At 50.4% G+C, this 26048-nt stretch overlaps 1 protein-coding gene across 3 annotated transcripts in view; it reads right to left on the bottom strand.

Moving 5' to 3' along the window:
* GGTA1 (glycoprotein alpha-galactosyltransferase 1 (inactive)) overlaps positions 1 to 23329 on the bottom strand; it is a 57876-nt gene extending 34547 nt beyond the window's left edge. The window contains exon 1 of one of the 3 annotated variants that reach the window (XM_036262008.1): positions 23243 to 23329. The gene's annotated coding sequence lies outside the window, so the exon portion shown is untranslated. The remainder of the gene's footprint in view (positions 1 to 23242) is intronic. The other 2 variants (XM_036262010.1, XM_036262009.1) reach the window with 2 other exon arrangements.
* Between the last annotated feature and the right edge of the window lie 2719 nt (positions 23330 to 26048).

Below are 26048 nucleotides of genomic sequence, written 5' to 3'. Positions count from 1 at the left end.
GACAAAGGGTTACAGGTTTGATTCCCGGCCGAGGTTGGGGTGTGTGCAGGAGGCAACCAATCGACGTGTCTCTCTCACATCGATGTTTCTCTCTCTCTCCCCCATCCCCTTCCACTCTCTCTAAAAAAAAAAAAAAAAAAGTCAATGGAAAAAAATATCCTCAGGTGAGGATTAAAAAAAAAAAAAACCCACAAAACGGTTCAATAAAATAAAGATGGTTCAGTGAAGGCCTCTTCAGGATCCCTTCCAGATTCTAGGATTCAGGGCTTGGATTCTAGGATTTATTGCCTGGTCCCCTAGGGACCCCTCTGCAGCACCCAGTCTTTCCTGCGACTGCTCAGAGGGGTGCAAGCCCAGTCCCTCCTGATGCATTTCTGTCCCCCACCCCCATGCCTGTGACCGGAGTGTCTCTGCCTCCCCTGTGCAGGCCAGGAGGTCATCAAATTGACTGGAAAATCCTGAGGTTGTTTTGTCTTGGTTTTTGTTTTTTCCTCTACTAGATTTTCCTGGATCTCTTATAATAAGCTGGCTTGAACATACAAGGCCTTTCAAGAAATAATCTCTAATGATAAGGTTCCAGGAACTCTAGCATTAAGCTAGCTACAGAACAACTTTTTAAAAAAAATTATTCATTCTTTTTTTTTTTAAGAACAACTCTTAATTGAGTCCACCATGGAGATGGCTTCCCCCTCACCTTGAAATAGGACAGGCCCGGGTTCAAATCCTAGTCCCCCTACTTTCTTGCTGTGTGACCCTGGATAAATCATTTCATACTTCCCGAGCCTCCGTTTACTCATCTGTGAACTAGGGATGATTCCTTACTCCTTGAGTTGTTGAAAGGATGACCAATAACACCTGGGAAGCTCCTGGCACCTAGTAGCTACTTGGAAAAAGGCAACTTGTATCATCCTCACTGGTGCCTAAGAGCCGGGACTGTCTCCACCTCATCATGGGGCAGGGTCACACAGAGGTCAGAGCCTGCGTCTGAGAGAGACAGGCCTGGTGTTGATGAAATGCATGACCTTGGGCAATCGCTTGAGTCTTCTGGGCTCTGTAAAATGAGAATAACAATGCCTCACTTAGACCAACATAAATGAGATGGTCACACAAAGTGCTTGGCATCGGGCCTGGTACTGGAGCAAGTGGCCTATAAATTGTAGCTACTCAATTCCCATTAATGATTTTTCCAGAACTCTCCACCTCACAAGCTCTGGCACCACCTGCTCTGTGTCCCCAAAGAGTCCACTATGGTTCCCGTGCCCTAAAAACAACAGCTCGTTCTTTCTGCGGGGTGATTTCAGACCCTCCGGCCAGCCGGGGCCCTGCCTCAGCCTGTGAGGCAGGGTGGGTGCGGCTCTCACCAGGTGCACAGGAGTCTGGTGACTTACCCAAGGTGACTGAGCTGGGGACTGTAGCCACGAACTTCTCCAGCCTTCTCCTGCCTCACAGAAAGTCTAAGTCACTGATCCAAAGTTGAAGGGAGTGATGAATCCATTTGTTTACTCATCCATTCAAAAAATATTTGAGTGCCAATATTGGCACCTACTGGGTGCCAGGCACCATTCAGACTGCTAGGTCTACAAGGATCAGACAGTACGGCCTCTAGTGGGAAGCTGAGCCCTGAACACCACTTTCCTGCCCCCAAACACATGCTGCAATGGGGGTGAATGTCCTGTGACCCCTGAACCTTCAGGCACCCCCTAACTCTGAGCTCCAGGGACTTCTGGAGGACTCAGAGGGCAACCGCACATGCCACCCCGCCCCTGCGGCTGGAGGAGCACCCTCACTACCAGGCCACTCTCCTCTCAAGCATCTTCCGAGCCGCTTCATGTTACAGTTGAGAAAACCGAGCCACCGAGGAAGGGAAGTGACCTATCCAGGCCGCTCGGCAAAGACAGGAGCCCGGGGCTGGTGCCCAGGTGTATAACGTCTCTCGAGGACACGGCACCTCTTAACCACAGCACAGGAAGCTGATGAGCTCAGGGGAGGGGCTGGGGGTTGCAGTCAACGGCCTTTCCCCCCAAGATTCCTCATCTGGGCCCACCTGAAAAACCCCCAGAAACATCTGCCAGGAGTGGCCGCATGGCTTCCCCTCCCCACCCCCACTGCTCTGAGTGAGCTGGGGACGCCACGGTGGGCTTTCTGATGTGGGCACAGAACTAAGGTGACTGCTGTGTGCGGAATGAAGACATGTGAAGCGTTTAATTCAGAACACCCCTCGCTCAAACATAAACATCAAACAGCTCAGAAACGGAGTAAAAACACCAACTACACGCTCCCACTTAGGAAACATCACATGGGTCCGTTATGAAGAGTGTCATTTGGGGACCCTGATTGGACCCCGTAGCCTCTGTCTTCCCCGTGGGCCCAGCACCTGGAGTCTCAGCAGCGTGACCTGCTCTCTCCGGGGCTACTGCTCCTTCAGTGAGCCGCCGGCAGCGGTAGGTGCCTTATCGCTCCCCTGCCGGGCACCTGGCGCTGAGCAGTGGCTTTGAGCGGCTCCTCTCCGGGTGAGCAGTGGCTTTGAGCGGCTCCTCTCCGGGTGAGCAGTGGCTTTGAGCGGCTCCTCTCCGGGTGAGCAGTGGCTTTGAGCGGCTCCTCTCCGGGTGAGCAGTGGCTTTGAGCGGCTCCTCTCCGGGTGCGGCTTCTCGGCACTCGGGGTGGAAGGCCTTGCTCTGTCTGTGCGGCCCAGGCTGGGTACGCAGGGGCTTGCTGAGTGGAGGTCAGCAAGCCAGGCACAGAAGGGACACTCCCACTCCTTAATGTCCCACCACACATTTCCGGCTCTCCAGCCTCCCGGGTGGGGGTCATTTCCTGGTCCCCTTGCAGCGGGGTAGGCCGTGTGACTCATCTGACCTATACGAGTGAGCCCACGCATTTCATTGCCAGGGCAAGACCTTCCAGGGGTCTCTTTCTCTGTGCCATGGAGGCACTCAAGGCGACTGCTCCATCAGCCTGGCTCCTGGAATGGGGAGCACAGCCCCAGCTTCCCCAAGATGCTCATGTTCATTAAAGTAAGAAATACACTTTTGTGGGTTTGGCTTCTAAGGCTGAGGGGTTGTTTGTTACTGCAGCGTAACCTACTCCATCCTCACTGACGCACTGCCCATCCCACAGACTAGGACATTTGTCTACCTGCTTCCCTATAAAACCTTAGCCCTCTCATGACGGCCCTGCAGGACTAAAGGACAGTGAAGCAGACGCAAGAACGCTTCTCCAATGTCTTGCAGACACTTTTTCCCCGTAAGTCCCAAAGATGGGTGAACATTCAGCCACATTTGAAAGGAGTGAGGAAGAAATGCAGAGTTGTTCTCTACGGCCTCCCTTTCCTATGAAACAGGAGGCGAGGTCATGGTGACAGCCAGTGAGGCTAGTAGCCCGAGAGCCACCCACATTAGGAACAGATACCAGGAGCACTGAGAGAGGACACTGACCAGGGATGAGGGCACATGGTGCCAAGCAGCCCTGCAACCCTGCTGAGGTTGTGACAGATGGTCCCATTCAGTAGCCCAGGGGCCATGGCAAAGATGGCAACTGGCTGGATTCATTGGCACTTAAGGACTGAGGGTGAGGGGTGAGGGGGGTGGAGGCCAGAAAGTCAAGGAGGGAGGTGTGGCTAACGAGGGATATGCAATTACCTGGCTGATGGGAGGGAAGGAGGCGTAGCTCCCAGCATCCCTGTCAAATAGATTCTACCACTATCTCCATTTCACAGGGAAGAAAAACCAAGGCTCAAAGAGGTGGTATCTCTCGCCCATGCTCAGGCAGCTAAGGCCAGAGCTGGAATGAACCCAAGTCTGGCTGGCACAAAACTCAGCCGCTGCATGGCACACGTTCAGCAGCAATCATTTCGCTTTCTCTAGACCTTCTTCAGGCTGCGGTTCTGCACCTTTAACTCACCTTTATTCCTTGAACAATAATAAGAAGAAGAATAACAGCAGCAAATGCTACTAATTATTAAATGCTTACTACATGCCACGCCATGTTCTAAGCGCTTCACATTCGTTATTCAAGTCTCACTGAACTCTGTGAGGTACTTACTGGAATCACCCCCATTTTACAGGTGAAGAAGCAACTTTGTTTGAGCTGAAATTATAATGAATATATTCGTTAATACTGCTACGTAGTTCAATATGACTCATTTTTCCTCTATAATCCTATTTCCTCTAGAATTCTATTTTATTTTTCTGTGTTGAAACATTCTCAGAAGGGAGGCTTCTGAGGCTGCATCAGACACCAAAGGTGAGGAACTGCTGTGGAGACAGGTGCTAGGGTTCCAGAGGCAGGATTCTGTCCCCTATCTGTGCCCCAGAGCCGAGTTCCCGGCTGGTACTGGGTGAGGGACCCTGTCCTGTCTTCATGCAGGATGGGAGCGAAGAAGAGCTACTTGAACCCAACCACACATCATAAATACACAGGCGTCATGAACACGTTGATTTCAGCAGTGAGAGCCCATGTGTGACATTCATCACAATGCACAAGTCTCTTGTTTCCCCAATTAAAAAACAATTTGCAGCCCCCAGAGTGCTTAGTCGAAAAGCATCAGTTGTTGATATCAAGTTGGGATACCAGGAGGGTTTGCAGCCGCAGCCTCTGGCTATGATGCTGGCTGGCCCCGCCCCAGACCCTGCATCCTTGAGAGCTGACTGGCTGACCACCCCTACTAGCCGTGCTTTCTTAGCATCTGCACTCAGTCCAGGTAGTGCTCACACAGTATGCCCCACTGCATATGCTAAAGTGTTACAAAGTAGATTCCAGGCATCCAAACAGGTACACCAATCACAAACCAGGCCGAGCCCTCTGGATTTCAGACAACCTGGGCTATTGTGGGACTCAGGGACAAGGTAGTGTGGCCAGTGCTTCCTGCTCAGGCCAGACAGCTGTTCTCCTGGCCAGCTGGCCAGGGCCAAGGCTGAGCCTCAGGACACCCAGGTGCCAGTCTGGGCACTGCCCCATTGGGCTGTATGACCTTCAGTAAGTGGCTGACTCTCTGAGCCTTGGCTATTTACCCTCCAAATATGGGGATGTCCCTGATCCAAGTCCAGTCAAGACACAACCACAAAGCACCCACCGCGTGCCTGGCACCGTGAGGAATCAGAGGAGCTCCCGCTCTCGTGGGGGAGCCCGGCCTGGAAGCACTCAGCCGTTACATGCGTGACAGAGGGAGTAAGCGTGAGTGGAGACGGCAGGCCCGTGCTGTGCTCCGGCCACAGCGGAAGGAGTCAGCAGTCCTGCGTGGGGCTGTGCAGCCAGGCTTCGAAGAGGAAGAGGCTATTTTTGAACTGAGCCTCAAAGGGTGAGTAGGAGTTCCACGGGTGGGGTCAAAGGACAAACTCCTGTAAATGCGGGGAGCTGGAAAGGTGAGCACCCCACAGAGCCCAGAGTGGACTGCGGAGCTGGTCTCTCCCCACATCCCCGACTTTGGAGTCCAAAGGAAGAGTCCTGAGAACCTGTATATATACATATATATACATACATATACATATATATACACACACACACACACACATATTTTTTAATCCTCACCTGAGGATATTTTTCCATTTATCTTCAGATAGAGTGGGAGAGAGGGCGAGAAAGAGAAACACATCGATTAGTTGCCTCCCACTCGACCACAACCAGAGCCAGGGACTGAGCCACAACCAAGGTACGTGCCCTTGACCAGAATCGAACCTGCAACTCTTTGTTGTGAGGACCGACTCTCTAACTGCTGAGCCAAACTCTCTAACTGCTCACGACCGGGGTGAGAACCTGTATTTTTAACAAGGTCCCTAAATGCCTGCAACATGCAGGCAGTAACTGCTTTGTGTCGAGGTAAAAAACGAATGAGTGTACAAAAATGAACTTGACCTCGGGTAAGTCCCTTTCTCTCTCAAGATGTCTACCCATCTTTAAAGTGCTGCATCAGATGAGTGGTCTTCAAACTGTGTTCCAGAGAACCCCGGAACCTCCCTGGATCTCCCCGATTCTCTCTACAGTCCCTCTGAGGAGGGGAGCCAATCTGAGCCCCCATCCACCACCTTTCTCAGATCTTCTCTCCTTTTATCTGCTTGCTATTATCTACTGTGCTTTCATCTGATGTTTGTTTGTAGTTTCCCTGGCTACAAAGAACTTTTAAAACCACTGATTTGGATGACCCCCAAGAATCCCTAAGGAAAAAATTTTAAATTCCTTGAAGGTAGGCACCTATCTTTTTTAGGTATTTCTCAAACAAGTATGAGCAGGGTGAGGCTGCTTACCAGATGCAAGTTGTTCTATCATCATCATTTAAAATAATTTGCTGTGGTTCAGAAATCAATGAATGGAGGGGAAAACACGGCAAAGTGATGCAGTGGAATATTATGCAACCTTTAAAAATAGTGTTTTTGAAGAATAGTTAATAAAATGGAAAATTAAGCGAGAAAGTCGGACACAAAATTATATATAGACTATGAGCTCAACTATGGATGTTATATATCAACAATTCTGGACACGATGGTGGGTCCTTGAAAAATTAAACATAAAATTACCATATGATCCAGCAGTCCTACTTCTGGGTATACACCCAGAAGAATTAATACCCAAAAGAATTCCAAGGAGTCTTTGTACAGCAATGTCCAACCATCATTATTCACAATTGCCAAAATGGTGGAAAACAACTCAAATGCCCACCAATGAATGAATGGATAAACACAGTGTGGCGCACACATGCAATGAAATATTATTCAGCCTTAAAAAGGGAATTCTGAAACATGTTTTAACATGGATGAATCTTGAAGGCATCATGCCAAGTGTAAGACGCCATCACGCAAAAGGACAAATATCGTATAATTCTACTTAGATGAGTCACCTAGAGTAGTCAAATTCACAGACATGAGTGTTAAAATGGTAAATTTCATGTTATATGTATTTCACCACAATAAACCAGGAGAACGTGGTCATAGAGGTGAATTCTGTGTAGTGAGACTGCGGCGGAGTGATCACCCAATCCTTTCTACCTCTCTGATTTTTCCGAATGCTTTACAATGAGAATATATTCCTTTTAGAGTAAAACAAAAAGCTCTTTAGTTAAATAAATCTGGTGGTTCTCCGACACTTTCCAAAAATGCATTGCTGTCATCATGCAAATGTAAGCAATGCTTTCTGTGCTTAATTAATAAAAGGAGCCAAACTCAAGGATGCCAACCGAAGTATGGCCCCAACTGCTCAGTCAAAATAAATGACAGGCCGAGCGGTCCTCCTTTCTAAGATTAGTTGTCCTCGTCTATATTTAAATTGCAAATAAAAACGGAACCAAAATAAATCCTCTAATACACCTCCCAAGAAGCTGTCTGGCTTGGAAATTCTCAAACACAAACTGAGGAGAGACAGAAAATTACCAAAGAGTGGGGAACGGCCACTTTTTTTAGGCTATTACCTCGCTGCAGCTGGGAAAGTGGTCGGGGAATGTCTATCCCCGCGTTTCCGGAAAACGTTCTTGTGTAGAATGAATTCTGGAGACCCGAAGGGGCCCACCATTTGTAAATACTGCAAATCCATTTCCAACACATCCCCACCCAGGGAAACGTGGAACAAATATTTAAAGAAGACTGGTTTGCAGGGCAGCCAGTGTGTCGCCACCAGGGTGCCACATCGGTCCACCTTCCCTGGCCCCTGGCCCTCTGCTCAGGGCTGGCTCGAGGGCAGATAGACCTGAAGGTACCCTCCAGGATGAGGATGCTGTGGCGACGCCCAAATGTGGCCCTTCGCTGACTCTGTGACCTCAGGCAGTGTCCTTCGGTGTTTCAGTGTCCCCACCAAACCGATGGGGAGAAGGGTCTGATTCCACCCTACCAAAGGCAGGGTTGTCCTTGTGGGATGGCCACCCGAGCACACTGCTAAGATGTTGGATGCACAGTGGGTGCTCACAAACTTTGTTTCCTAGAAGTTCACGGTCCAAGAGTCACATGTGTCCTGGGGGGGCGCTGGAGGGCGTCGGCAGGTACCCAGCGTAGTTAATGCTGAGTGGTGCACTGCAGGATGAACTGCAGGATGACGGTGAAACAATAGGGTAGAGAGAGGATTCTTCAGACCTGGGTTAGGGAATGGCCTGGAGGAGGCCCGGGAGGGGAGCCCCACAGCCCCACCGCGCCGGCTCCCACACTGATCGGCAGGCACAGGGCCTTTTCACAGGAAGGAGGGCTCCACTTCACCGGCGAAGAAACAGAGTCTCAGAGGTTAACTGTCGCATTCAAGGTCACACAGTGAGGAAACAGCCCGTTTTACCTTGGCAGGGGCTGGGGAGAGGTCCCAGTAATACCAGCGCTGCCTTTGTTTAGTTGGTTGTTTACCTCCTGCCTCCTTCCTTTAAAACAATAGCTTTCCCATCTCATGCACAAAATGAGGCTTTTCCTGCCTCCAGTCCTTTGCACACGCTCTGTCCTCTTCCTGGGGCACCTTTTCCCAACCCCTCCCAGCCACTCACCCTCCCCTGGTCCTTGGGTTTCAGCCACACTGTCACTTCCTAAGGCAGTGTCCCCACGTTCTCCCGTCTCCGGGGCAGCACCCAGTGCTCGTCCTCTGGGGCACTGACCGCGGTCTGGACACACGTTGTGTGGTTATTTGGGTCACAGAATCCATGGTATGTGTCGTATGTTGATGCCATACACGTCGATTCGCAGCCCAGCTCTGCAGTCTCAAGCAAGGAGCTCCCTCCCCAGCCACCTCCACCTGGTTCTCAGGCTCTCGCGGCTGAAACCTAGGAGGCAGGCTGGGGCCCTGCTAGATTTCTGCCAGCTCACAGTCTGTGATTCTAGCATCCCCCACCGCCCCAAAATCAACAACGAAGAAAACAAACCAAAAGCATTGTGATTCCGGCAGGCTCTGTGAGCTGGGACAGGTCCTTACAGCCTCCCTGTCGACAACACAAAACACCGGGCTCCATCTCTAGGCTCTTTCCACCTGGAACCGCTGTGATTCCCACTGGGAGGGCTCCACCCTCCCTGTGCCCTTCCCCTTGAGCTCCGCCTCGGTCCAGCCACACACAGGAAGCGACATCAGTCTGCAGCATGGGCGGCTGAGGCGGGCACAGAATTTCTGAACTTTGCAGCTAAAGCCAGGACTCTATGCCTAAAACTTTTCTCAAACAGTGTGGGGGGAGGACACTGTTGGTGTCTGCTGGGCCTCCCAGGCCACTGCCACCCCGGTGTCCTCACAGATGGCCCCACAGCACAGGCTCAGCAGAGCAGCGGTCTCGGGGATGTTAACGCTGTGACTGTTACTCTGATGACTGACGGGAGAGGGTAAAACCCGGAGATAGAAGAGAAGGTGGGGGCAGGACTCCTGGGCCTGGGTTCCCAGGGGGCTAACGTTAGGGTTGTGCCAGCTCCTGGCTCTCTGAGTTTTCTGTGTGCAGGCAGTACAGTGCCATAATGAAGGGCACCAGGTTCCTTGCCTGTGTCTGAGTCCCAAACCTTTCTCTTACCATGTGACCTGGGAAGTTTCTTTCTTTAAATATGTTTTCATTGACTTTTAGAGAGAGAGAAAGGGAGAGGGAGAGAGAGACAGAAACGTGGATGGGAGAGAACCATCGATTGGCCGCCTCCTGTACGCCCCTCACTGGGGATCGGGCCCACAACACGGGCATGTGCCCTGACCCGGAATCGAACGGGCGACTTCTTGGTGCATGGGTCGATGCTCAACCACTGAGCCATACCAGCCAAGCCTGGGAAATGTCTTAATCTTTCTGTGCCTCAGTACCCTCAATTGTAACTCTAGGTTTCTGGATGATCAAAAGGCAGAGCCCCCGTATATCTCCAGAACACTGCCTGGAGTGAATGCCCGGGAAGCATGAGCTTTCTCGTTTTATATTTATAATTCCTCTCGGCTCTGCATCACATCCCTTTCCCGGTTTGCACACCTGCAGAAGGGAGCCCAGAGAGCCCTGCAGACCATGCACAGGCTCCATCACACAGAGAAAGCAGACCTGAACCTCACTTTGAGCCAAGCACGGCAGGAAACGGAAACTGTAGGGGGAGGCAGAAAACCTGTGCTGCTCCAAAGCACATGGGTTCAAGGCCAGCTGCTGCTCCAGGTTCCCCAGCCGTGAAGCCTCTGGCCACACCCAGGCTCAGTACCAGAGGGAGGGTCCCAGCCCATCCCCTGCTGGCTCTGGAGAGGATGACCTTTCGGAGAGAACAGTAAGACACAGAAGATGCCAGGCCCGGTTTTTCTCTCTGTGGCTATCTCTGCCCCGAACCTCTTGGATAAAGTGGCTGGACTCTGCCTGGCTGGTGTGGCTCAGTGGACTGAGCATCGCCCTATGGCCTGAGAGGTCCCACCTTGATTCCTGGTCAGGGCACACGCCCGAGTTTTGGGCTGGATCCCTGGTAAGGGGTGTGCAGGAGGCAGCCGATAGATGTTTCTCTTTCACATCGATGTTTCTATCTCTCTCCTTTCCTTTCTCTCTAAGAAATCAATTAAAAAAATATATATATATATATATATATATATATATATATATATAAAAAGAGGCTGGACTTAGTCATGTCAGACCCAACAGATGATTCTGGCTGACAGGACTGTTGGTCTCTCGCCTCTGGGACACCGAGGTGTGGGTGGCACAGTCTCGCTTGGGTCCTCGACAGCAGGGTCTGGCTGCCAGCCCAGCTAGCAAAGAGAAGGGACTCCAGTGCCTGCCTCCGCTGGGCCAGTGGCTGTGAAAGTGAAAGGAGCCCCGACAGCATCCCCAAGGGACATACCGGGGCAGGGTGTGCCTCTCAGCAGGTGCTGCAGACAGATACTGCTCGCTCCTCCCCGAGGAGGCACAGCAGTGGGCAGCAGTTCATTTTTACTGTATTTTACCAAAGTCCATGAGGATCAGAAATAAAGGGAGGGGGAAAGGACTGGTCTTCTACCTCAGTGTCTGAGGACACACTGTTCTGCCCTCTGGGGTCTCTCCATTTGGCTCCAGTGGGCTCTGTGTTCAAGGTGGAGCTGTGGGCCCTTGTCTTGCTGGAATGACCCCCCCCCCCCCAGCAGTCAGACCGCCCTGCAAATGCCTCGGGCAATATCTGCTGCCACTGAGCAGGCAGGGAGGGCCTGGCTTTCTCGTGGGACAGCCCAGAAGGCTGGGCAGGAACCAGGCGTGGACATTCAGGGAAGCCATCTGCGCTCAGTGTTGAAGTGTCTGCAGAGGAAAACCTATGGACCAGTGCACTACGCCGGCCCTCGAAGACGCTCAGGCGAGGGTCTGTTTGGCCGAGCTGTGTGGAAGGGTCTTGATCAGGTACAGAGGCTTTTTATAGCCGAGGGGAACATTGTGGGCGGGTCTCTGTGCAAAACCTTTTGCACAGAGGTTAGAGTGTCAACCTGCGGACCAAAGAGCTCCCGGTTTGATTCCAGCCAAGGGCCGTACCTCGGTTGCGGTTTGTCCCCGGCCTCGCGGCAACCAGTCGATGTGTCTCTCTCATATTGATGTTTCTCTCTCCCTCCAAAAAAAAACAAAAAAACTTTTTCTTTTACAGATGAAGAAAGGCTCAAAGCAAGCGCTCCCTAGAGCAGAGGCGAGATTGGACACTTGAAGGTTCCTTGCCCTACCTCGGTCAACCATTCATTCGTGGTTCCTGTGGGCCTACTGTGCGCAGGAGTGCTCCGTGGTGAACAGGCAGGGGACTACCTTGCTCTCGAAGAGCTTGCATTCTAACTGGCAAATAAATAAAATCAGAATTTAACAAAGCGCTAAGTAAGGAAATAATTGTAGGTGGTAGAAGGGATTATAAAGCAAATAAAAGACCCTGAGAAGGTAGAGTGACAGGGTGAGGTGGCGGTGCTGCTGTTTGGGGGTGGCCTATTTGTGCCAGTGTCTCTCTCGGGTCCCCAGGGACCTCCCAAGCCAGTAGCTTGCTGGAGTCGGCTCACGCTGGCTTGCAAGAGCCAATTGGTAAATTTTCAAGAATTTGGCAAGCAAGTTAAACACAGCCATTATTAAAAATTAACTTACATAAACTTACACAGCCATTATTAGAAATGCAGCTCCATAAACTTACGGCGAAATGAATCCTGTCACAAACCAAGGTAAAGCATCAAAACTCATCGCTTCCTATTGGTTTTTACGACACGGTCAACCCTTGAGGTCACTGAACCCTCTCGCCTCTAGACGGAGTGGAAAACAGTATGCTCCCAGTTCAAGTGGTGGCTCGAGACTGGTTATGGTGGAAATACGTATATTACGAAATGTGGCAACTACCACCTATCGGGGCTTTCACTTTCGAAGAGCTGACTGTGAGGCACAGCTGCGCCCTCCAGTGACAGGGTGGTCGGGGCCTGCCTCTCCCGGGGCCGTGGGGCCGTGGGGGCCGGTGCCCCCCGCCTAGCAGGCGTGGACTTTCCCCTTCCTTTTTAAGGCTTCCACTGTGAGGAAGCAAGTCTGAGATCTCTAAACAGATCCGTCTCTTCCTGCCAAAGAACTCTCTTCAACACTATTTATCAACATGGTGATTCATTCATGTATTTATTTTTGACAAATTAAGTCCTATTGTGAGTATCCGGAGGAGGTGAAAATTGAAAGAGACTCTAAAGAGAATTTCCTTATAAATCACTTCTGAATTCCTCAAAATTGCCGCTTGTTGGGCTTCCTTCCTTTGAGGACAAGACTGTTCTGCTGGCAGCCAAGTGAAGTTACTATTTCCACGACTACGAACCGTAACAGGGCACCACGTGATGGTACCACGCGTCAGGCACTGGACAGCTCTATCTGAAATCCACGCCAACCCATTTCACTCGTGAGAATACTGAGGTTCGCGGTTCAACAACTTAGTCGACTGAGACCAGGCTGCCCCTCCGAGGTCCCCAGAAGACTTTCCCTTCTGCACTGCAGCCTTGGGACTCTCCATACACCAGGAGCGTTCTGGGATACTCTGGGCTCCCCACCTCTGGTGGCTTTGGTGGACTTCGTGACTGCTGAGCTTAGTGCTGGGAGCCCCTCCCCCCACAGAGCAGAGCCCCTGGAATGCAGGAGAGGGACCTGGGCCCGGCCAGTGAGCAGCTCTGCACCCTGGACAAGTGGCACGGAGGTTTGAATGCTGATGAAATGTCCCAGGAGCTCCACAGCGGCAAGATCTAGAACCGGCTCCTTTTCAAGGCCCTAACTGTGCTGTCTGCGGCCCCACCTCTGGTGGTCCTGGCCAGTTTGGTTTTTCAGATATCCCAAGGAGACCGAGCGACACAAAATCCTTCCAATGCTCGCCTTCTCTGCCGCAGTGCTGGAGTCTCACTCTGTTGCTTGCAACCATGGTTTCTGACCGGGACAGCTTCTCCTGTGCTGCTCAATATACCAACCCCAAATGTTCACTAAGATTTTCATGCTAGGGAATGACTTCTTAAGCCCTCAGTTAAATTTTTTTTAAGAAAGTTATTATTATTATTATTATTATTCCTTTATTGATTTGAGAGAGAGAGAAAATGAGAAGGCGAGAGCGAGAGAAACATCAACTAGAGAGAACATCGATTGGCCGCCTCCTGTATGTCCCCCACTGGGGACTGGGCCCACAACGTGGGCATGTTTCCTGCCCGGGAATCGAACCAGCGACTTCTTGGTGCATGGGTCGACGCTCAACCACGAAGCCACACCAGCCGAACTAAATTTGCACATAGCAATATTAATTCTCCCTTCCTTTGCACAGCTCTGGTTAACATGTAAAAATAGAATGTGCTATACAAAAACACCGATCTACAGACAACCACAGATTTAGTCAACTCAGACCCAGTCCCTGCTCTCCGGGAGCATAACCCCCTTTAAAAAAATCCTGCGCCTGATTTTGAGAAGTGTCTTGGATTTTCCTACAGATGCCAGCAAGCTCCTCTCAGGGAAAGCTTGCCAGCCACTTGAGGACTTGTCGTTTCCCTGAGAACGGAAAGAGGAGGGCAGCTGTACCCCAAAGTCGCCCCTCTGGACAGCTGGCCCCTTCCCCGGACTTACTCCCTGCTCTGTGCTCCTCTGTACCCTCCAGCCAACAGGGTCATCTGGGTTCTAGAATAGCCAGGAGATGTCAGAAGGATACGTTTTCAGTCTCTTCTTTCTGCCAGAAAATTCCCTCTTCACTCTCTAACTCCTGCAGGGCTCAGTTGAAAGGTCACTTCCTCAGGGAGGCCCTCCCTGACCACCTCCCCCTGACACCCACTCTGCACTTGGCCTTCAGGACTTGTGCTGTGCAGTTGGTTGTTTAATGACAGTCTCCCAAGCCAAACCCGAGCCTCCGCGCGGGCAGGGGCTGTGTCAGTTCACTGCTACGTCTCAGGTATCTACCTAGCACGGCACACAGCAGGTGCTCAGTAAATCCTGTTAATAAGTGTCTCAAGGAAGGTCGAATAAACATCGGACTCAGACATGCGTCTGTGGAACAGGTGCATCTTCTAGAACCACTGTCCCTGGTGCCCAAACTGGCAAGCAGGGGCCAAAAATGTGGGATCCCTCCGGACACAACAGCTGCTGCTCCCTTGCAGGTTTTTAGTTTCAATGTTCATTTCCTACAGGACTGGACTTGTCTAATAGCAGGTGTTGCTCAGAGAGACATTTGCTAGATCACGGCCTCGTGCCATTTTGTTGGCAGGGAAACTGAGGCTCCAAGGGCTCCCACCACCGGCAGCATCCGCCCTGCGCTCTTTTCAGTGCCCCGCCCCTACGAGGGGCCAAGACCAGGGCACCCAGACCGGGAAGAAATTAAAAACGTTTATTAACTATATTCAACTGATCACGAGACAGTGGCCTCTCTCCGCAGCCTCTTCCAGCTGCTGCTCTGCGCTCTGGCTGGCTGCTGACAGAGCAGCGCCATGCAGGGGCCCCTCCGGGGCTGGGCACGGATCTGTGCCCCAGCAACTTCTCCCAAACCACCTTCCCTCCCCCGACACCTGCCCCGAGGCTCCAAGCCACACTGGAGCCAGGCAGGGGCTCTCCTGTCTCAGTTCTGCCATTTCATTCTTGAAAGACTTTGGCCAAAACATTAAAACGCGAAGCCTCAGTTTCCCCAGATGTCAAACGATTCCCAATTTGCAGACCTCACTTTTCAAACTGTCCACTAGTGTAGAGAAATCTAATAACACTTTTATCACTATGTTTCTTTCCTCTAGGGTCTTGCTGTCGACCCAGAGCCACCAACAGATGTCTCCCAGGGCCCATTCTCTCCACCACACTCATGACACCATTCAACACCCCTGACCACATCCACCCACAAACCCTCTCTTCTTCCGCCTTCCCAGACGTGCCCTCCCTGGGCCCACCTCTTCTGTGTCAAATCTCCCCCTCTCCCAGTTAGGACCTGGCTCAAATGGCAACTCCATGCTTTTTCCTGCCATTCACATCTGCCGATGTCACGTGCTTCAAAGAAGAACCACAGGAAGCCCACGCCCAACACCCAGCTCCCTTGTGAACGCCTGCAACGCGGTTTCCTGGGTGCTCAGAAATGTGAGCACTGAGCCCGCACCCTGCTGCCATTGGTACCTCTCCTTTCCAGCACGCTATCTGGCAACAGAAATAGCACAATGACCCCAGGAGCTTAAGTCTGGGCAAGTCCTGCCGCCGGGTCTGGATGGCACGTGGGCAAGTCTGTGGCCTCCACCCTGAGCTTAGACAAGCCAAACACATCAGCTCTTTGGCTGGAGATGTAGATGATATATTTTCACTTCCTTTTTTTTGGGTTTTTTTTTTAGAACTGAAGGACTTTTTACAAAATTATTTTTATTATTGTTTTGTGGGCTTTATTGAATTGATTGGTTAATAAAATTATATAGGTTTCAGCTGTACAATTCTATAATACATCATCTGTATAATGTAGTGTGTGTTCACCACCCCAAGTCAAGTCTTTTTTTTTAATCCTCACCTGAGGACATTTTTGCATTTATCTTCAGATGGAGCGGGAGGGAGAGAGGGAGAAAGAGAGAGAAACATCAATGTGAGAGAGACACATCTTGTGGTCACCACCTACACAACCCCAACCGAGGTGGGACAAACCGCAACCGAGGTATGTGCTCTTAGCAGGAACCGAACCCGGGACTCTCTGGTCTGCAGGCCAATGCTGTGATCACTGAGCAAAACCAGCCAGGGCCCAAGTCAAGTCCTCATCCATCATCATTTATCCCCCATACCCTCTTCTCTCCCCTCCCCATCCCTCCTCCCCTCCGGTAATTACCATGCTGTTGTCTGCGTCTGTGTCTGTGAGGGTTCTTTGTTTTGTTTTGCTTAGTCCTTCACCTTTTTCGCCCAGCCCTGCAACCCCAAACTGAAGGACTTCTAGAAACAATTCTGGATTGAGTATACTGAATGCTGACCCTTTGCTTTCAGTCCATGGACAAATCACATCACTCTCTGGCTTCCCAAACTAACCCGCCTGGACTCCCTCTCTCGGGAGCAAAAGGAAAGCTCCGGTCAGCAGCCCCTTCAGCCTGGGCTAGAGCTGAGGTGACTTGCCCACATCTGAGTCACTAGGGATGCCAACTCAGGCAGTACCCCTCAGGGCGGCTCAAGTAAAGAGGGCTGTGGTCCCGAGCAGGGTGCCCTCTGGCTCCAGCAGCTCAGCGACACCCAACAGAACATACCTGGGGCCGTGTCGGAGGATGCCAGGGAGCTGGCGGGAATGGGGAGTACCGACATCATGGGAGGCAGGGTGAAGGGCTGGCTTCACAGAGAGGGTGATGACGAAGCTGGGTCTTGAAGGATGGATTGGAATCTGCAGGTGGGCTTGGGAGGAGGTGGGGAGGGAATTCCAAGCAGAGGGAAGGGCAAAGGGGAAAAGCCCAGAGGCACCGAACCTGGAGAGGGTTTCAGGAATTACAGTAGCTCCCTGAGGCTGGAGCAGAAATTCAAAGGAGTGAGGTTAATAGGGTGATGAGAAGTAAAGAGAACAGCTCAATCAGGACCTTGAATGTCACCTAGCAGAATATGTGCTGGTGTGGCTCAGTGGTTGAGTGTCGACCCATGCACCAAGAGGCCACTGGTTCGATTCCCAGTCAGGGCACATGCCCAGGTTGTAGGCCTGATTGATGTTCTCTCTCATTGATGTATCTCTCTCTCTCCCTCTCCCTTCCTCCCTCTCCAAAATCAATAAAAAGAAAAAAAAAATTTTAAAAAACAACACCGAATCAGATTGATGTCTGGAAAGAAGACATCGGTGACAGGATGTACTAGAAGACAGAAGACCAGAGTGGAGAAAGGGGGGGCCATTGAGTGGGGGTCCAGGCTAGAGAGGGGTACACCTCAACTGAGCAGGAGCAGGGAGATGGAAGGGAAAGAACTGTCTGAAGAGTTGGTAAAGAGGTAAGATTAACTGAACTAGGTCAGAGATTTGATGACTTCGATGCAGGAGGGCAAGGTAGGGGTATGACTGCCAGACAGAGGGACCGTGTGTGCAAGGATAGAGAGACTTGAAAGGGCATTGCCGCACTGAGGACAGAGGAACAATTGTACCAAAGCCTAGGCTGTGTGATGGGGATTCGATTAGAGATAAGATAAGTGGGGACCTGCATGAGGGAGTTATTAACAAATCTATGTGCTCAACTGGATTACTGTTCCCAAGTATCCGTCCCTGACCACAGCCAGAGTGTAGACTTCTGCCCCATTGATTCTGGACTTGGTCAAGTGCCTGGCTTTGACCAGTGGAATGTGGGTAAATGTGATAGTGTGCCAGTTCCGAATGGAGGCTTTAAGAGGCATCATATCACCTCCTTCTTCCTCCAGCTCTCGCCACAAAAATACCGTGTACCAGACATAAGTAGCTCCTGCAGCCTAGGTCCTGGGATGAGAAGACAAATGGAGCAGATCTTTCGGCTGGCTGGCTCCTGGAGCAGAGCCACAGAAACCATGCAGCTGCAACTGCCCTACAGCTGTCATGCAATGTGAACAATGAATGAGCCTTTGTGGTCATAAGTTAAGACTTGGGGGATGTTTGTTATGCAACATAGCTGCACCAAGAGCTAACTGATACACACTATATATGTGAGATAAGGGAGTGGATGGCGAAGAACCTTACACATCATGATTGGCCGTGCATAGAGTCAACAGAGAATTTTCTAATTGATGAACTTTCTCATCTTCATTTATTCACATCTAGTCTCGGAGGTGGAGACATCCATCCTTCTTGCAGAGCCAGCCCTCCCCATTCCCTCCTGCTCCCCTAGCACCTTGCTCTATTGGCCATCCCTTCCCTCTCCTGCACTGACTCCTTCCCCTGAGCCATGTCTCACTTGTCCTTTCTATCCTGAAATTATTTCCTTCATCCTGTCTTCCTACAGCCAGAGCTCAATATTTTCTCCTGATCTTATCCAATGTCTGGAAAGAGTTTAATATACTCAGCATCTCCACTTTTCTATCTCTCACAGATCAGCAGTCTAGGCTGCCTGCCCCACATTCCACCGCAACTGATCTCAGTATATACTTCAGTAATCTCCAAATTGCCCAATGCATTTTCTAGTCCTTATCTTCCTAGCCTGCTCTGCTCAATCTAGCATGGAACTAAATTCATTATCTCCCTGCCCCAAACAGTCCTCTTTACATAGTCTCTCAGCTAGTGGTACCATTATTTATCCAGTGATCCATGGCAGAAAGCCAACACAAGATAATGAATTCTGTTCCAGAGTTGCCAAGTTTGTAGTGCCTTTGGGACATCCAAGTAGGGATATGCCCAAATGGCAGTTAAACATGTGGGTTCGGGGCCCCAAAACAGAGATCTGAACTGGAGATAAAGATGATTGTTAGAGAGGTAGCATTTAAAGCCATGAGTTTGGATGAACTTGCCTAATTTACAGAGTACAAATACCAGGTCTTTAAATCTCAGGTATTACACAGAGCTCTCCTGAGCCAGAAATTCCTATCCCTAAGGTCAGAGTTCCAACCATCATTTGATTCCTTCCCTCGTGGGTCATGGCTCCTAGCAACTTCCACACCGTCATCTTATTTCATAATCTGTTCCCTCCTCATGTTGTCTTCTCCCACAACTCTTAAAATTCCACCATAAAACAAAAGGTATAGATACCACTGCCCAGTCAAAATAAAAAAGACTGACAACACCAGTTCTTGTTAAGGACGTGGAATAATCACAAGTCTAATACATTGCTATGGAATGTAAAATGGTATACCCTGTGACCCAACAATTTTACTCTTAGAGAAAACAAATGTCCACAAAAGAATTCTATAAGAAATGACAGCTTGCTCTGGCAGGTTTGGCTCAGCAGTTAGAGTGACAGCCTAAAGACCAAAGGGTCTCGGGTTTGATTCCTGATCAAGGGCATGCACCTGGGTTGCAGGTTCTATCTCCAGCCCCGGTTGGGGTTGTGCGGCAGGCAACCAATCGATGTGTCTCTCACATTAATGCTTCTCTCTCTCTCTCTCTCTCTCTCTCTCTCCCTTCCTTCCACTCTAAAAAAAAAAATCAATGGAAAAATATTCCCGGGTGACGCCCTGGCCGGTTTGGCTCAGCGGTTAGAGCGTGGGCCTGCGGTCCGGAGAGACCCGGGTTTGGTTCCCACTAAGGGCACGTACTTCGGTTGCAGTTTGTCCCCGGCCCTGGTTGGTCGTGTGGGTGGCAGCCACTCGATGTGTCCCTTCACGTCGATGTTTCTCTCTCTCTCTCCCTTCCTCTCTCTCCCTCCCACTCTATCTGTACAAAAAATGGAAAAATATCCTCGGGTGAGGATAAAAAAAAAAAAAAAAAAATATTCCCGGGTGAGGATTTAAAAAAGAAGAAGAAAAGAAATAACAACCCAAACTGAGAATAACCCAATGTCCATTAACAGGAGAGTAAGTTAGCAAATGATGGCATATCCATATAATGGAATACTGCTCAGCAATAAAGTGTAACCAATTACTTATATATGCAACACCACAGATGAATTTGAAAAACACTGTATGTGAAATGAACCAGATGTGAAAGAGACATACAGTATGATTCCATTTATGTGAAGTCCAAGAACAGGCAAAATTAGTCAATGGTGAGAAAATCAGAAAGTGGTTACCTGGACAGGCAGGCAGAAGAAAAATTATTAAAAATGGGAACTTTCTAGGACGATTAATATTTTATATCTTATTTTGGGCAGTAGTTACACAGGTGTAAACAACTGTCAAAACTTGTTAAACAAAACACTTAAGATTTGTGCATTTCATTGTATATAAATTACACTTTAAAAATTAGAAAAATAAAATACTTTTTAAAGTGGGAGGAAAAGCAGGGACATCTGTAATACTTTCAACAATAAAGATAAATTTAAAAAAAAGAGTTTGAAGAAAGTTGTTTCATGATCTAAGATGGAGGAAAAAAGAAAATTCTCTATTACAAGTTTTGTTATATGTGAATTTAAATATCCCGGGGCAGCCCTGGCCGGTTTGGATCAGTGGTTGAAGTGTCGGCCTGTGGATGAGAGAGTCCTGGGTTCGGCTCCCGCTAGGAGCACATACCAAAAAAAAAAAAAATTATATTCCTAGGCAAGTCTATCGCAAACTAATTTTTATTATTAGAATGTGCACTATGTTTTCAAGTTAGCCTTACTTTCTTAATCTTTTCACTGAGAAAATGTAGGACTGGTTTATATTTAGATTACTGATTTTCTTCTAACTGGGCATATTTTGTTCTATGAAAATAAATGTAATTTTTTTAATTAGAAAATTTTTAAAACATTTTAAAAACTTTGTATTGATTGGTTGATTTTAGAGTGAGAGAAAAAAAACAAACCAACAGCCCTGGCTGGTTTGGCTCAGCAGTTGGAGCGTTGGCCTGCGGTCCAGAGAGACCCGGGTTCGGTTCCCGCTAAGGGCATGAGCCTCGGTTGCAGTTTGTCCTCGGCCCTGGTTGGGTCATGTGGGCGGCAACCACACAATGTGACCCTTTCACGTCGATGTCTCTCTCTCTCTCTCTTCCTCTCTCTCCCTCCCACTCTATCTGAACAAAAAATAGAAAAATGTCCTCGGGTGAGGACAAAAAAAAAAAAACCAAAAAAAAACCAACAAACATCAATTTGTTGTTCCACTTATTTATTCATTCATTGGTTGATTCTTTTATGTGTTCTGACTAGAGATCCAACCCAAAACCTTGGCATATGGGACATTTGCGCTAACCAACTGAGCAACCCAGCCAGGGCAAAATACTTTTAAAGTATCTGTAAAATAAACACCAAAATGAAAATAAAAAGAAAACATTCATTTCTAATACTATTATACTTATACCATGAATGCACCCAGATGAGTGCCCATCACCCCACTTAATGCTGTCCCCCTTCACCCACTCTCCCTGCACCCTTGCCCCCATCTTGATAACATCTCTCCATTAGTCATTTTCTTGCCATCAAGAGAGATGATATAATGGCAAGTGCACACGCCTTATAACCAGACAGAGCTGCCTCCAAACCCAGCAGCGATTTAAGAGCTGAATGCCCGCGAGTGAACCTTCACTTTGCCAGCTGTGAAATGGTTTCATGATATCTGCCCTACCCTGCGGGGCTGGGCTGAGACCCGGCAGAGTGCTGACTAGCTCCTGGGGAACTGAACTTTTTTTGACCTGTGGAACCAACTCACATGGGAAGGTGCCCCTGAGTCCTGGAAAGGTTCAGAGGATGAGACTCACTGGCTTCTTCTCCCAGAAGGGTCAGGAGGCCGCCAAGGGCGCCCTGGATTTGAGGCTAAGAGCTGGAGAAATGACTGCTTAGAGCTACAGCAGCCAGGGAAAGGTCCCCCTGGCCCACGTGTTAGCACAGAAGGTCCAGCTACTGGAGGATCTTGCCCAAACCACACCTCTCGACTCAGTTTCTCCTGGCTGGATCTGAAGAATTTGATATCAAAAACAGCCTCTGGGGTTTCCCAGTATATAGAAGAGATAAAGGCGGGACTGAACTGGTTCAGTCTGAAAGAAGGAAAGTCAGAACCCTGCCCCCTAGTCTCCCCTCCCCCACCACGTTGGTCCTTGAGCCAGGGTCCTAGGAACCCAATTTGAAATCTCCTGGACCGGGTACTCTCCAGGGACTATTTCCCTGTTTCCACCTTGTCTTATTCTAGCATTGAGCACCTGTTACTTGTAACAATAACTGGGATCTGCACCTGCCCCCCATCTGGTAGGGGCGGCAAGGTACACCCAGAGATAATTCCAAACAAGGGCTTAGTATAACCAAAGAAGCAAAGAAGTGCAAAAGAAGAACCACCTCCTGTCCCCCCCCCCCCCCCAACACACGAGCCCCTCCACTCCGGGCATTTCCGTACTCAGAGCAGCATTCCTTTTTCGGAGCTGTGGAAACAGGCTGTGTCTGGAAAGGCATCTCTCAGCTCGGAGGAGGCTAGGCGAGGGCTCCTCCCTGCATCTCCTGCCTTGAGACACACCCTTTTCCAGGTGAACGAAGAAGGCACAGAGGCCTGCTCGGGATCCCGGAGGGCTAAAGGCCAGCGAAGCCACAAACGCAGCCGCGGGGCTCTGGGTTCCCTCCTGCGGGGAACAGGGGCTTCCACACCCTCCGCCCGGCCCGCCTTCCTCCCCGCCGGAAGATTGGGGAGTCTCAAGTCGCTCTTCTTTCCTCGCGCCTGACATTTTTTTTCCACTTTACTGTTTCTTGGACGCCTTTCAAGAGTTTGTGCAATCTTTCTGTTGAGCTGTTTTTCTGCCATTTTAAGGACAACGTGGGGTAGTGTCCCTTTCGGGTGAGAATGGGGTTGTTGGAAGAGTTGAAGGGACCCTTTTACCTCCCGCCACGCCAATGCAGCAGGCCCTTTGCTGCCGAAGTTACAAAGTCTGAAACTTCCCGCTTGCCCGCGTCTGGGCTGGTGCTGGGCCCTGCGAGCTCGCACCTCTGCCCTGCGCCCGGAGTTCACGTGCCCCTCACTGCACCGCCCAGGCTCCCCTTCCCAGAGGCGTCCTCTTCCCATCCTGTCCTGGGCAGGAGCCATGCCTCCTCCCTGCCCAGAGACGGGGACAGACCCTCGCCGCTTCGAGACTTCCCCCGTGGTCCTACTCATGCCCCCGAGCCTCCCCTCTCGGCGCGGCCCCGGCGCGGAGTCCTCGGCCCGCAGCCCCTCGGGCCCCAGTCTGGACGGCTGGGGCAGAGGCAGCGACAGGGACCGGATGAGGACAGTGATGGGGTCCGGTTTGGAAGGCAGCGACGAGAACAAAAGCGGAGACACAGGGCAGAAACCAAGCAGAGCCGGAGCGGTGGCGCGTCTCCTCTCCCCACTCCGCCCGCGCCCCAGCCCGCAGCTCCCCGGCCTGGCCCCGCTCGCGGCCTCGGGGTTGGGGGAGCTCGGGCGGCGCCCCGCGGGACCCACCTGATCCGCAGAAGCTGGGCGCGCTTGGGGATGGACCACGCCTCGGCTCCTGGCCTCGGCGGCGCGCTCGGCTGTCGGAACGGCAGCCGCGCCGCCTCCGCCCGAGCCCGGCGGGGTGTGCAGCCTGCGCTCCCGCCGGCCGCCCGGCGCTCTCCTCGGGGGCCAGCAGGCAGAGCGCGGCGGGCACGGGCCGAAGGAGCGGGTAGCGCTCGGCGGCCAGGGGCGCACTCCGGGCTCGGCGCCGCCCGCGGCTATTTATGCAAAGCGGGTCCCGCCCCGGACACAGGCAGCACAGTGGCAGACAGCGCCAGGGCCCGAGTGCCGGTGCGTGCGTGTCTGGTGGCCGGGAGGCCGAGCGGGTGTTTGTTTCATTTCACTCAGGCAGAAAAAAGCCTGAAACCGGCACAAAAAAAAAAAGAACAAGAAAATCCCTGGTGACGGTGGCTGGGTCGCTGCCACCTCGGGCCTGCACGTGGTGGGGTTGGGGTGGGGTTGGGGGACGGGAGTCAGGGTGGAGTGGAGTCTGTTGTCAACTCTGCTCTGCAGAGTGGCCCGGGCGCCCTGGCGCACACTGGGCAAGCGGAGAGCCTGGGATGTTGGGGCCACCATTGTTTCCTGGGGAAGGAAGAGAGCAGATGTAGACAGCGACAGACCCGCAGGCACGAGCTGCTCTCTCCCCAGGCCCCCTAATCCGAGCTCCGGAAATGAGCAGCTTTTTATTGGGCACCTAGAGTAGGTCCTGCCTGTGCTTGTTCACAGACTTGTGATCTTTGAGGCCGTCGTTTCTCAAACGGGTCTCTCCACAGCCCCTGGGGTTCACCACTAGAACTATTTAGAAGGGAACCAAAAAAAAAAAAAAAAAAAAAACTATTTCAGAGTGTATGCTTCTGTGCCCAGTAGACAGGGAGTCACTTCTGGTGAGTAGAAGTAGGCACATCGGCTGCCCTCACTTAGCTTGTAAGGACAACAGCCATCTCAGTCCCAGCCTCGGGCTCAGGACCCTCTAGCTTACTGGTGGAAATTCAAAACTTCCTTTTGCCAGGAACATTTCCAACAAACATCAATTTCAGAGACTAGGAGCATAGTTTCTTAAAGATTTGAGTGCATTGGAAATGTAATTTGACACCGTGGAGAGTGACACTGTGCATGGGCCTGACGTATAAGGTAAGAAACGTCCAAACCTGTAAGAATTTTTATGAGTTTATTTGAGCCAAAGACAATTGCCTGCAAGCAAACTCTCAACAGAATGAGAAAATGCTCTGGAAAATGGCAGTTTTGCACCTTATTTTATACATATCAATCAAAGGAGGAGGCATAAGAGGTTACAAGAAATTCACTGGCGGTAGATTAGGGAGGCTGGAGAAAGCACAGCGGGAGGTCTCTTGGACTGGATAAAACAAATAGACACACACTCCTTTTACCCAGGTGGGTACAGTATAGTTCATAGTTAACAATTAACATGATAATAACAACGAGGGAATTTGTGGTCTGCTCTTTTTCTGGGTGGTTGTGCTTTGAGGGTTGGGGTGGGGGTTGGGAAGACAAGAAAATTTCTTTGTTATTTCAACGCTACTGTCATTGTAGATGCAAAAAAAAGAAAAAGAAAAAAGAAAAAGACAACAGACAGGCTCAGTTAAGGTAAAAAGTGACCTTTGTTAGAGAAAAATACAGGCCTAGGACATGACTACCCACCATGAACTGCTTTTAGTTAAAAGTTTTAGTTTCAGACCATCCTATGTGTTTATCTTAGGTCTCTGAGTGTGTAAGGCCACCATGCAGGCTTCCCCTGAGGTTGTCAGGTTTAGCATGTGGCCCCATTTTCATCCCCACTAATTTTTGTTTTTTCTCTATTGATTTTAGAGACAGAGAAAGGGAGAGGGACAGAGAGATAGAAACATCGATGAGAGAGAACATGGATTGGCTTCCTCCTGCACGCCCCCCACTGGGGATCGGGCCCACATACTGGGCATGTGCACTGACCGGGAATCGAACTAGCGATCTCTTGGTGCCTGGGTCAATGCTCAACCACTGAGACACACCAGCTGGGCCATCCACACTAATTTTAATTGATTCATGCTAATGAGAAAAGAAAAGACTTGATCAAATACTTGAAGGATGCTCAGAGCTGGAGGCAGGCCAGGTGCCATCTTGGGGCTTGGGAGAATGAAGTTTCCTGATAGGTCCAGTGGAGTCAAGTGGTGGGAGGATTGAATCATCAGGCCCACATTGCACCTCAGGAATGAAGAACTACATAACAAGAAGCACAATGGGTCCTTTGCTGGAGCATAAGTGGTGCCTTTATTGAATGGTGTCTTTGGTGAACACAATTGTAATAGTTCATTAGTAGTATCACAGTAAATATACACAGCGATATTATACTCAGTGCATTATTTCCATTTTTCATTATTGCATTTAAGAATGCATTTGAACCCTGGCCAGTTTGGCTCAGTGGTTAAAGCGTCGACCCGCAGACCAGAGAGTCCTGGGTTCGGTTCCTGCTAAGGGCACGTACCTCCGTTGCAGTTTGTCCCCGGCCTTGGTTGGGGTCATGTGGGTGGCAGCCACTCAATGTGTCTCTCTCACATTGATGTTTCTCTCTCTCTCTCTTCCTCAGTCTCTCCCTCCCGCTCTATCTGAACATAAATGCAAAAATGTCCTCGGGTGAGGATAAAAAAAAAATTCATTTGAGAATGAATTGTTTGAATTGCTTGGCACACCAAACTGAATTATAAATGAGTTGTTGGTTTTTTTTTTAAGAAAACAATGACTGCCCTGAATGGTTTGGTTGATCTCACAGATCAAAGTT

This window comes from Molossus molossus, unplaced genomic scaffold, assembly GCF_014108415.1.
Source record: "Molossus molossus isolate mMolMol1 unplaced genomic scaffold, mMolMol1.p scaffold_m16_p_14, whole genome shotgun sequence".
Lineage (NCBI taxonomy): Eukaryota > Metazoa > Chordata > Mammalia > Chiroptera > Molossidae > Molossus > Molossus molossus.
The sequence above is the reverse complement of the archived record's forward strand: the minus strand, read 5'-3'. Positions and strand labels throughout refer to the sequence as shown.